Below are 11,332 nucleotides of genomic sequence, written 5' to 3'. Positions count from 1 at the left end.
CACTAAAGCAGCTGAACTTGATTAACAACCCCCTCTCCTACCTGACTAACCAGATCAACATCCCAGAAGTTTAACTGAAGCTATGCTGTCATTCAAAAGGGTTTAATTTTGAGCAGTGTGCCACAAAGACTGTCATTTGTTAACTGAAGATCATCAACAGGCTGCACAATGAAACAGTCATAACAGATAATAGCCTTTTCCTTTCGTTTAGTTCTTTGAGTGCTTTTGTTGAACGACTCGGAACTAACTTTGCAGTCAACAGGCATCACGTCACTACCTCAAAATAGCGCATCTTCTGGTTTACGCGATGTAAAAACTACATTTCCCACAAGGCCGTTTTGCGCTTTGCCATTGGTGGTGGCACAGGTGACCGCGGACGCTCCGAGTTGTGACAACTTGACCGTCAAAACGAAAACAAATTGGCTAAGTGTCATCGGTTGCACACGCGCTGTCGGTGTGTGGAAATACGGGGAAAGTCAAACCTTTTAAACCTTGGTTTAAAACTCAGCTTGTGATAGTTTCTGACGGACTTGGTGCCAGAATATATAGAAGTGGCCACGCACTTTTTTTTCTCCTGAGCTTGACTCTTACTTTGTACTGTCTGACCTTCAGAGCGGGTAAGTTAGATTTCACCAGCGCTACTGAAACTGTTAGCCTCTGCTGAACCGCTGCTGCCTCTGGAAACCCTGTGAAAAGAAAAGACAAGTGCGCGTTTCACTCTTTTAACGCAAACTTGGGCGATTTATCGACTTAAAATGGAATGGACTAGATTGAACTAATTGATTATGTAGCCCTTTTGGCGAAATAAAAGGCATAATTTCATCAAATGAATACAAAAATGAATTGTGCATACAGGCTACAAACAGAAATTATACAGGACATTTGTTCTACTCGTGTATTTTTGCCGCCTTGAATATATTTGTAGAAAGATTTGAGGTGTTCGTGACACATTTCAGAATTTATTGCGTTAAATATTTTGTACGTGTAGTTTTAACCATAATTTAAATATAAAGACACATTTGCCTTTGTGATGAAGACCCTGGAACCACTGGTTTACAGTGCGCTGCACCACTTTTTCCCTTTTACTGTCCTCTGCGAGTCTGCTGGGAGCTGCCCCTCTTGCCATTTATAAGCTGCAGCCAGACCGGTATCAGTAACAACACCTCAGCCTTGGGGTATGCTGCTATGTATAAGTCTGTGACTGTACAGACTGTATTACTGCTCTGCTTGTTAAAGTGCTTACCTTTAAAGTTATGTAAGGTGCCAACGTGAAAATGATGAAGGCACCCCTGATTTATGCAGCCTTTCCTCTCAGCACAGAGCGCTATTCCTATTTCCATGTGTGTGTGCGCATGTGCTGTATGTATGTTAAGTGGAAAGTAGAGTTTAGCATGACAGTTGCTGTCTGGTAATGCAATGATAATAGTTGACTCTAAAGGCGCATGCGTGGTTGGGTTTAGCAGTCGTTTCACCGTGAAGTGCAAGTTTTAGCTTGCTTTTTCTGGACTGTGGTTAAACTGTTTGACCAACAATTTACTTAGATAGATATGACGTTCCCCAACCAAAGGTGAAATAAATTTAGATGAAGCAACTCATTTAAAAAAGCAGATTCACATCAGCAGAATAATGTTTAGCATCAGCAACCCCTTATTTATTTACCCAACACCTTGGCTTCACATACTCCCCCCCCCCCCCCCCCCCCCATCCAGACCATGGGTGCAGTGGCTCAATGCCCCCCTCCTGCCTGAGAACATGTGTGCGACTCTATATTACATCATCAACGTTTGGCATAAGACTCTCTTCTCTGACCCTTGGTCTCTGCAATCATACATACTGTTCCCCAGACAGCAAAGTCGCAGTGGAAATATCAGCAATCTGTTTGTATCATCTTTTGGGTTACTGCTTAAATTCATTTGTCTTTCCAGCTTCCATCCTTTCTGCACGTCTAACAGATCTGTGAAGCTTGGGTTTTGGGGAACTGCAGTGGGTTCCTTTTATTTGCGCTTGCCTTGAATCACTTCCAGTAAAATGAGTTTTGCACAGAGGCATCAATGAGGTCAGGGTTCATCGTGATACGTGAATATATGCACATGGGTTTTGATATAGAAGACAGGGAGAGCTGTGAGGCATGAGAACGTCTGTCTACATGTTACTGAAACACACAAACACCCACAAATAAGTATGCATGTGACTGGATTTAGATCCGACTATGGGAATAATGTATAATTTGAAATATGCATGATTAGAAACTTTCTTTTTTCCTTCTGCCTCCGTCTGGTTTACCTCTGGCTCTCTTTGTGTTTCTCCCTCATGACTGTAACCATGACTCTGTAACCAGTCAGAAAAGATGGAAAAACTGGGCATCGGCATTGGCAGATAGCTTAGCTGTAACTAATCCAGTGCTGCCGCATGCCAATAAACCATTTTAATTGAATTATTGCCTTGTAATTTTATCATGTGCCTTTCGGCATGTTTACATAACGGAGATTATACTGCTTATTAGCTAAACTTTCAAATAAATGATAGATTGCTGGAGATATATCTACATAGAGTCAATTGATATTGAAACTAAATTTATAAGATTAAATGTATTCATGTGCAAGGTGTCTGTGTAGCTGTTTAGACTCCTTTTGAACAAGCGTGAACAAGTGTAGGCACACAGATAAGAATGGGACTGAAGGTCATCGTGAAACCAGCAGGGTTATGTAGTGCACACAATACAAGAGGGGCCAGGGTTATTAAATGCACAGAGCTGTGAGGTCACTGTCAGCAAGGTCAGAGGTCACTGGTCACAGTATGCAGAGCAGCAGTGACGCCTGATAGACTGACTGCACTCTAATTCTCTCCAATAGCACAGCTGCCACCTGTTCAGACAGAGTAGCAGATGAACCCAAAGCTGAGTTAAAGATGGAAACATCACAGGAAATGTGACCACATCAAGTATTCTAATTAAGATTTCATTTTAGTATTTCTGTTCCCTGCTTTGTACTAATTTGTGCCTTTCTGTGCCAAGTTGAAAACAAACATGGCATCCTGTGGGTGTGTGTGTGAGAGGGAGAGAGAGAGATGTTTTCAGCCTCATTGGGTATGTGTCTGCAGTCCGTTGGTGATGGGATTAATTTTCTTCAGGTAAACATAGGCAGGCAAGGTGTATATGCACGCACACACACACACACACACACACACCCTTGCACTCGCACACTGAGACACACAAGCACAGTGGCTCGGTTCAATGGATGTACTCTAGTGTGAAAGAGCATCAGGTGTGTGTAAACACAGCTTCATCCGTTTGCCATATGGACAGTTCTCCCATGACCTACACAGCTTTCTCAGCTCTTGTCCTTAGACCAGGACCTATCCTGGTGGTTTGTTGGATTTTCCTTAGAGATAATAATTTAAAAAAGGCAGACAGAAATATAACACAAACTACTGCATAAGCTTTTCACTGAAGCTCGGAGTTTTTCTAGAAAACCACGGGAATGACAGCGTGGCATGTGCTATATGACAACATGACCCATGATCTCCCAGAGGTAAGTGTGGGTGGGGCGTTTTAGGGCATGTGCAAAATGTGTGACTCCACTTCCTCATCTTATCTTCATTCCACAGTTTCACATCCTCTTTTTTTAACTGAGAGACAGTAGTGACAGGCTTGCTCAGTCTCATTTCTCTCTGTAAGAATTGCTGCTCATCTGCATCTGTGAGTTATACACAACTGGGCAGCTGCAGTGTGTATTTCTACAGTTTTCTTATCGTTGTGAACTGCAGTGATCAGTTGTAGTTGGTAGATGTGTCTCTCTTAAACATCATCTCTTACAGTGGCCCACAGAAAATGTTACAGTTACCTTTTGTCTCCTTATTAAGATGTTTTTCAGAAATATTAAACATAATGTTGCTGCACACTTAACACACAATGTGTGTGACATTTGAAAGTTGTTCACACAAATGGGAATGAATCAGTTATTGTGTTAAAAGCTTTTCTTAATAAAGTAAGGTATGTGTAGTAAGTGTGTATAATGAATATGAAGAGTGTCCTTGGTAGTTTCACTTCTTTCAGGAAGCTAACAGTTGAAGTGCATTGTGAAATTAACACAAAAAATATAGATTTCAAGGTTCAGTGAAGCACTGACGATAAAAGATAGGTGTTGTATCTGCTTCTATTTAAGTTGTGCACAAACTCTTTCCATTTATAATCGTCTTCAGTGCTGTGAAAAGTAGTTCCAGCTGAACAGTTCAGTTCTTTACTAGGAACTTTCACATGTACTCCACAGACTGCTTCCTTAATGTTATGCCCTGTGGGCTCCTCAAACAGGTTTTCATAATGTGATTCCAAGTGTTGTTGCTATTGACTGTACTTTGAAGCCACTGGTGATTTGAAAACACAAATCTGCTTTCTCAAGATTATCTCACCAGCATTTTTTAGCTTAGATTTCAGGCTAGTTTTAAGGCATAAAAAAAGGTCCAGGGAGAGTATTTATTGACTCACTGATGACTCATGATGACATATTTATCCATATTGGATGCATAATCTTCTGCCTTTGACTAATTGTCTTTCGGATATGGCTGATATCCCAAATCCCTGGAACTTATTATCATCTTGTGTTGACTTTACTTTTTCATCTAGGCTCAGAAATGTTCAATCCTCCTCAGCTTGTACCTTTTTGGGGTCGGGGTGGTCATACTGAGCTCCACAGTGGCGTCACATTGCTTTTCATGTTTGTACTTGAAGATTTAAAACAACAACAACAACAATAGTTTACGCCCTCAACAGCGTATCTGATTTAAATTTGCCCACTATCCCCTTCAAGGTCAGCTCATTGTGAAGTGCTGTAAGTGTTCCAGCACTCCTGCTAAGCTTGGATCGCTCCTTGGAAGTCCCATTTCGACCATTTCTAGGCATGCATTTGCAGTGCCCGATAACAACTGTTCAACTTGAATGCCATTTTAAGGAAGAATATGGAGTCAAACGGAGTAGTTCTGATTGTAAGCAGCTCAAAATGAGCTGAGCCTGCTCTCTAAGTTCAGGTAATTTGAGCCAAATTTTCACTCACAGACATTTGACCTTCAGGGCCAAATTTACAGTGACAACTTGTGAAATAAATAAAATGACATGGACCTGGTGGCGCTATTCACCTCATGATCTGCCTTCCGCTCTCCCATTTAAGACCACTGTTTGGTCTTTGTGTCAAAAACGAGGGGCCTGTGTCCCAGTTACCCATGATGATTAGCAAAATGATAGCTGGGTCCGTCTGACTCAGAGGTTGATGTTTGCTGTTCACGAAAGTTTGAGGTTCATGATGAAACTGCAGACAAGCATGGTACTTCCAGGAAGTGATTTAAAAATAGCAGGACTGCTGGAAACAGTGCAGGTCTTCACAAGGAGCCAAAATTAAATCTGGTATATTTTATAAGCCTTATGGATTGAGTTCAAGAACTTTCATTGAATTGTACCTTATGCAGCTTTCAGTTATGAATTGAATACAAAAAGATACTCAAATTCCAATTGATTATAACTTGATTCCTTAGATATTTTCTTTCCCCTTGCATAATGCTGTATGTTATATAACCTGAAGATGGTTGGCTTTCCGCTGTTATTCCCAAAACACTGGCATATTCAGTGTTTTGGGAATGACCAGGGAAAAATCCTGAGTGCAACAAGCTTGTATAAATGAATCCTAGTAATTTAATAGCTGCATTTTTGTTGTTGTTGTTGTTTTTGTCTTTCTTTTTTAGGGCTGGTAATAGTGTATGGAAAAATCTTTAGATTATTCTGTGATAAAGTTATATACAGCATCAAGCTGTGTGTGGGTGTCTTTGTATAGATAACATTCCTTTGTCTATACTGTTTAAACAAAACCTGTCTCATATTTGATCAGAGGACAAGAAATGCATTCTGATCGGAAACGCACTCTTGTGCACATGTACAGGCACATTCTGTTACTTTCCATCACTAATACTAACAAGTTTTTCAAGAGTTTCAGCGATTTGATTTTTTTTGTACTCAAGGTGGTGCGAGTCATTGCGAGTGTGTGATAGCCAAAGTCAAATTAAGTTCACGTGTGTGTGTGTGTGTGTGTGTGTGTGTGTGCGCGTTCGCCTTATCTCTCATCTCTAGATTGCCTTCCATTCCATTTTCCCCGCATATGATGATGTTCACTCATGCAAAAAGAAATGTTGTGTAGCTGGTTGCTGGTTGGTTAGTTACTGTACTACCCACTCTTAAATTCACAAACAGAGACCACTACTTTTGTTTTGTCAATATTATTAGTGTATACTTTTAAATTCTCCAACAAGAAATGGGATTCATTTAAAATAAACAGCTATTTGCTTCATACACGGTGACTGGAATATCATGACGTCGTTGCCTGTAAACTGTAAACGTGTATATTTCTTCAAATTAGAGTTATAATATCCCACATAATTTATAGCATGTGACAAGTATCATTAAACCACAACAACACTCCTATTAGTCATACACACAGCGTGGGGTCACCTCGGGCCAAATGATGTTATGTGCATAGTCAGGAAGTGCTGTGGGTTCTGTTTTTTCTTTTGTTTTCTTTTTCAAAGAGTTTCAGTTATTTAGTCTTTTTAACGTACAGCAACTCTTACATATGTGAATATTGGTTTGGTCAGATGCTGTGGTCTGCAGAATCTTGCAAACATCACTTTGATTAGCAAGAATATCATGTGTCATGCTGGTATAGTGGTGTGGCGCCACCTTCTCCCTTCCAAAAGAGATTTTAATCACATCAGACTTCCTGGTTAAATAAAGTTTAAATGGATTTAAAAAAGCAAAAAAAAACAACAAAACAAACAAACCCAAAAGAATGCATTTTAAAGTTCTAAAATAGTTATATTTTATTATTTCTTGATACATCATACACAAAAGCACACACTCGTGCAGTTACAGGCTACATCCAGTTTCTCTGACTTTCCTGGCATATTTATGGCCCTGTTTTATCCTGCATCAATAGCACACAGTATAGGTATAAGTGAGCATAGCCAGGTCAGACTTGATTCAAACATATCAAAACACATGTTTTAGACTTTCAGCAGAGCCACAGTACTGGTCTTCATAGAGTAGATGGTATCTGGCCCCAACTGTAGTGACTGAGGCACTAAAAAATGGGAAACTTGCGTATCGACAATGGAGAGGGCCTTGATTGGCGTATGTGTGTTTGCGTCAATGTATGTGCATCCTTGAAAGGCCGTTGTAAAAGGGTACAAGGCTGTCATGGACAGAGATTTTTCCCCCCTACTCCTACTGAAATGAGTTACCATTGGTTAGCCTAGACAGGAACGCAGTTTCTCTGGCCAATAAGCTGAGGACCCTCATGGGTCCTGCCCCTGGACGAAAATAACCCAGTAAATACACTGTGGGCACTATGAGAACTGGAGCTGGCCTACTGTTTAAAGCTTTGTGTACAAACAAGGGATTCTTGTCAGCTGGGTGCTGCTGAACCATGCTGGCCTGTGTCCTCCTCTGTTGTGTTAGGAACAACTAGCATAGTGGCCTGTTTTTCCTTATTGAGGCATACAGGGTGTGGAGAGGTTGGAAGTGTTTGCATGGAGGGATGTAAATAACTGGGTTAGATACAGTGTTATTAATTGCAATAGTCCTCAATATAAGAGATTTTCAGAGGAGTACTGCCTCTTTACAATAGTTTTATGGGAACATCTATGTGAATATCAATGGGGAATATCTTTAAAAACATGATACTGTTAGCCAGATCTGTACATGATACTGTTGTTTAGTATGCTATGCCATGAATTTATTCTAATATTAGTTCAGGCGATGATGCTTGAACTCATCACTCAGAGTCTGTTAAAAATCATATCCATAAGTCTTGATGCATGCTCAAGCATCCAGGTAGGGAAATCCCAGACAGTTGATTGTATTCATCTGGATGTAGCGTTTTCAGTAAGAGGAACGTTTCGTCACTCATTCACAGGACTTCTTCAGTCAGCTGACTGCAAGTTCAAGAAACTGATAGCACAGCCCATTGATCATCAGTGATACTAGTTTTGGTCATTATGCAAATGTACTGTTTTTAAGATTGGTGAAACCTGCAGTCAGCTGACTGAAGAAGTCCCTCGGATGAGTGACGAAACATTTCTCCCACTAAAAAAACTACGTCCAAATAAACAGAATAAACTTTCTGGCATATCCATAAGTATTCTGTTTCCTTATTTTTTTGTCTGTCTGGTTGTTGATGGATACAACGTACTTGTGTATATGCATTTTATTGAACGTGAGATTTTGATGTTCTTTACTGTCTTATAGAGAGCCGCCTTCAGGAGCCATTCATCCATAATATCTCATTAATGACAGAAATACATGGATATTCCATATAGGTTTAAGTTTGCAATACTCTGCTGCGCTACTTCAGAAAACGTAAACCCTCATTGGAGGCAGTTTTTTGCTGGTCAGATCTTATGCCTGTAAAGCTACCACTAGTGTTTCAGATGTTTATTTGGATCACATTTTAGCTATGTGTGATGTATCCAGTGTGGGTTTTTTTTTTTTTCTAAACATAAATTAAATCATACCTGAATAATGCAGAGATCACAGCTTTAGAAATCCATGGCTGTGAAATGTTCCATTTATTAGAAAAAGTCAGAAAGCTGTGGAAACAACACTGAAAAAATGCAGATCATCAATGTTAATGTTTTTGTGTGCTTTTTTTGTTTGTGTGGTGTGGTTATAGTGTGTGTGGGTGTTCAATTAAAGAAGTAAATGTGCTGATTCATTGCCCCATAGGTCATAAAAACACAGTGACCTGGTAGATAAAATAAGGAATTGCATTCAAATTGCGCACGCATATGTGTAGGTGTTGCTGTATGCAAATGTTGTGCACTGAATTAAGAAGAGAGGCTGGACTGAGGAGGAGACAGAGAGAGAGAGAGAAAGAAGAAACTAAAAGAGTTAGCTAGACACAGGGATCTCCTTGTTGTTGGCCCAGACGATTGCATTCAGGGTAATTTAGGGGAAGAGGAGGGAAACAGCAGGAGGAGGAGGACGTCTAGGAAGCTGAGCTGGTGGTTAGAAAGGGGGCGGAAGGTGACTAATAGTGACTGACACTGTACTTTAAGCAGTCCTGTTGAGGAAGGGGTGGCATCACAATCAGTGGAGCAGCACATGTAAGCTCTGGTTGGCTGAGCAAGCAAACGGCTCATGGTTTCTGTCAGTGTGTTTACTAACACGTGGAGGAGCTCATTTCACCTGGATACACTATGCTGTCTTTGGAGTAGTTGGAGAGTTTCTGGTAAGAACCTGACGTTTAACTGTACTGAACTATATCCATTGTTGTGTGTGTTTCTTGGTGCCTGGCTGTTGACAGCTGTCAGCCTGAGCTCTGTTCATGCTTGCTATGAAACATGTCTGAACATATTATGTGCAAAGTATTGTAGTAAGAGGCAGAGGAACAGAAACACTTACAGCAACAGAAACCACTTTAGAGCTGGTCTATTATGACCCAATTTTAACGTACTGTCTGTGACTTTTAAAAAAGAAAAACAAAAGAAAAATTAAAAATATGATTGAGCAGCTTTGAAGCGTTGTTTAGCATTGTGATCGATTATGGCAGAGGGCAGTTAATCTTAGCTGAACTGCAAGCATAAAAAGAAAAAATGATCAATGGAGGCCAGACTTTCAGAAGGTTTTCTGTGTTTGGGTTATCCTCTAGTTTATAAGTTAGACTGCACTACACCTGCTCTTAGAGATGCTGGATACAAGTATTATAATTTGCCCTATAGTGCCCTACAGTCTGTGTTTCACTTACATAATCTCTGTATGGCTTGTGTATAATTCAGGTCTCGTGTCTGTTTAACCAGTTTGGTTAGATGAAATAGCTTAACTGATTTTAGATTAGACAGCGTTTGTTTTATTGTAGTTTTTTTCTCCCCTTCCTTCTAGGAGTTCAAGTGCTGTATGAGAGTGGCTGTCAGTGTCAAACAATTGCAAAGTTTTTGGTGTAAACTGTTCCTTACTCCTAATAAAAAAAAATGTCATGGCTTAAAAAGTTTTAGTTTTTTCCATGGCTTGCCTGGCAAGGAAGTTGCTTCACCGCCGACAGAACTAGGAGTTGTGAAAACTGATGGAAGGAAAGGGGAAGTAATGCGTTGTGGTTTTTATTGATGATGCTGGCTCATTGTCCTTCCTATATCTCTGTGTTGTACAATAGATACTGCGGAGAGCCTGCTGTTGTTCTTTCCGTGCTTTTTTTCACAGCACTCTCTGCTCTGTGATCACTGTAGCTGAGATTCGCTCTGCTCAGGGTCTCTCTTGAGCGACTATAAATAGGCTGTTGAATGTGACAGGCATTGTGATTCACGCACAGTGTTGATGAGTTATGGTGATTCATTTAGATGACCTTCTGAAAGTTGGCCACTGAGTAGAATCACTCAACCTTAGCACTTCATCTTGGTGAGGAGATGGTAATAAATTACACAGATGTTTCTATCCACGTTAAATTTACAGTCTTAAGACTACTGACTATATTTGAGTGGTTATTGTGGTTGCATCATATATATACTCTTTGTGTGTGTGTACCATGTTTAGATATCTTTGTGAGGACCAAAAATTGGAACGCTACTATACTTGTGGGGACCACCAGTCTCTTATGGCAACAAAATGCCCGTCCCCACGAGTTTGAAGACATTTTTGAGACTCAGAATGTGGTTTTGCTGTCAGGGTTACTATTAGGTTTAGGCTGAGGGTTCAGGGATTCATTTTTGATGGTTAGTGTTAGGGTAAGCAGCTAGGGAAAGCAGTATGTCACTTAGATGCCCTCACTAAGATATTCAAAGTGTGCGTTGTGTATATGTGTGTATATTAAATCCCTTTTAACTCTAACCATGATATTGTGCAATGTTGTGATATTTCCCTGGGTGTGCATCCCTTTTCATAAAAACCTTTACATCCTTGAAGCTCTTACTTTAATGATTAAGGTGTTAAAATGACTGGAAACCAGGTATAGGAAATGCAGTGCCGGAAGAATGAGCCGAGGGGAAAAAAACAGCAACTTTCAAATCAGTTATTGAGAATATCTTCCTGTCGCATGTGTTTATACTTAAGCCTTACCATGGTCTGTTGCTTCACTTGCTTCCGCCATGGAAATTCTGCTTTAAGTGTGTGTTGCACACCTGCAGCTCCCCCTTCTTAAATACTTCACTGCTTCCTCAGCTGCTTTTTCACAACTGCCAAATTTATATGCTTTATTTATAGCTGTTCATTTTATCTGTCAGTTCTCTGTTCAGTTTTACATTTTATAACCAATCATTTCTTCTTTTTCTTTTTGATTGTTGTTGTCTCTTTGTTCTTTCATCCCTT

At 40.2% G+C, this 11,332-nt stretch overlaps 1 protein-coding gene across 5 annotated transcripts in view; it reads left to right on the top strand.

Annotated features, from left to right (window-relative positions):
- Positions 1-433: 433 nt before the first annotated feature.
- Positions 434-11,332, top strand: part of tfeb (transcription factor EB) — a 30,252-nt gene continuing 19,353 nt past the window's right edge. For 3 of the 5 annotated variants that reach the window (XM_063474373.1, XM_063474374.1, XM_063474370.1), the window contains exon 1: positions 434-617. The gene's annotated coding sequence lies outside the window, so the exon portion shown is untranslated. Of the gene's footprint in view, positions 618-9,060; positions 9,267-11,332 lie in introns of those variants that run through there. The other 2 variants (XM_063474371.1, XM_063474372.1) reach the window with 2 other exon arrangements.

This window comes from Pelmatolapia mariae, linkage group LG5 (genome assembly GCF_036321145.2).
Source record: "Pelmatolapia mariae isolate MD_Pm_ZW linkage group LG5, Pm_UMD_F_2, whole genome shotgun sequence".
Taxonomy (NCBI): Eukaryota; Metazoa; Chordata; class Actinopteri; order Cichliformes; family Cichlidae; genus Pelmatolapia; species Pelmatolapia mariae.
The sequence above is the reverse complement of the archived record's forward strand: the minus strand, read 5'-3'. Positions and strand labels throughout refer to the sequence as shown.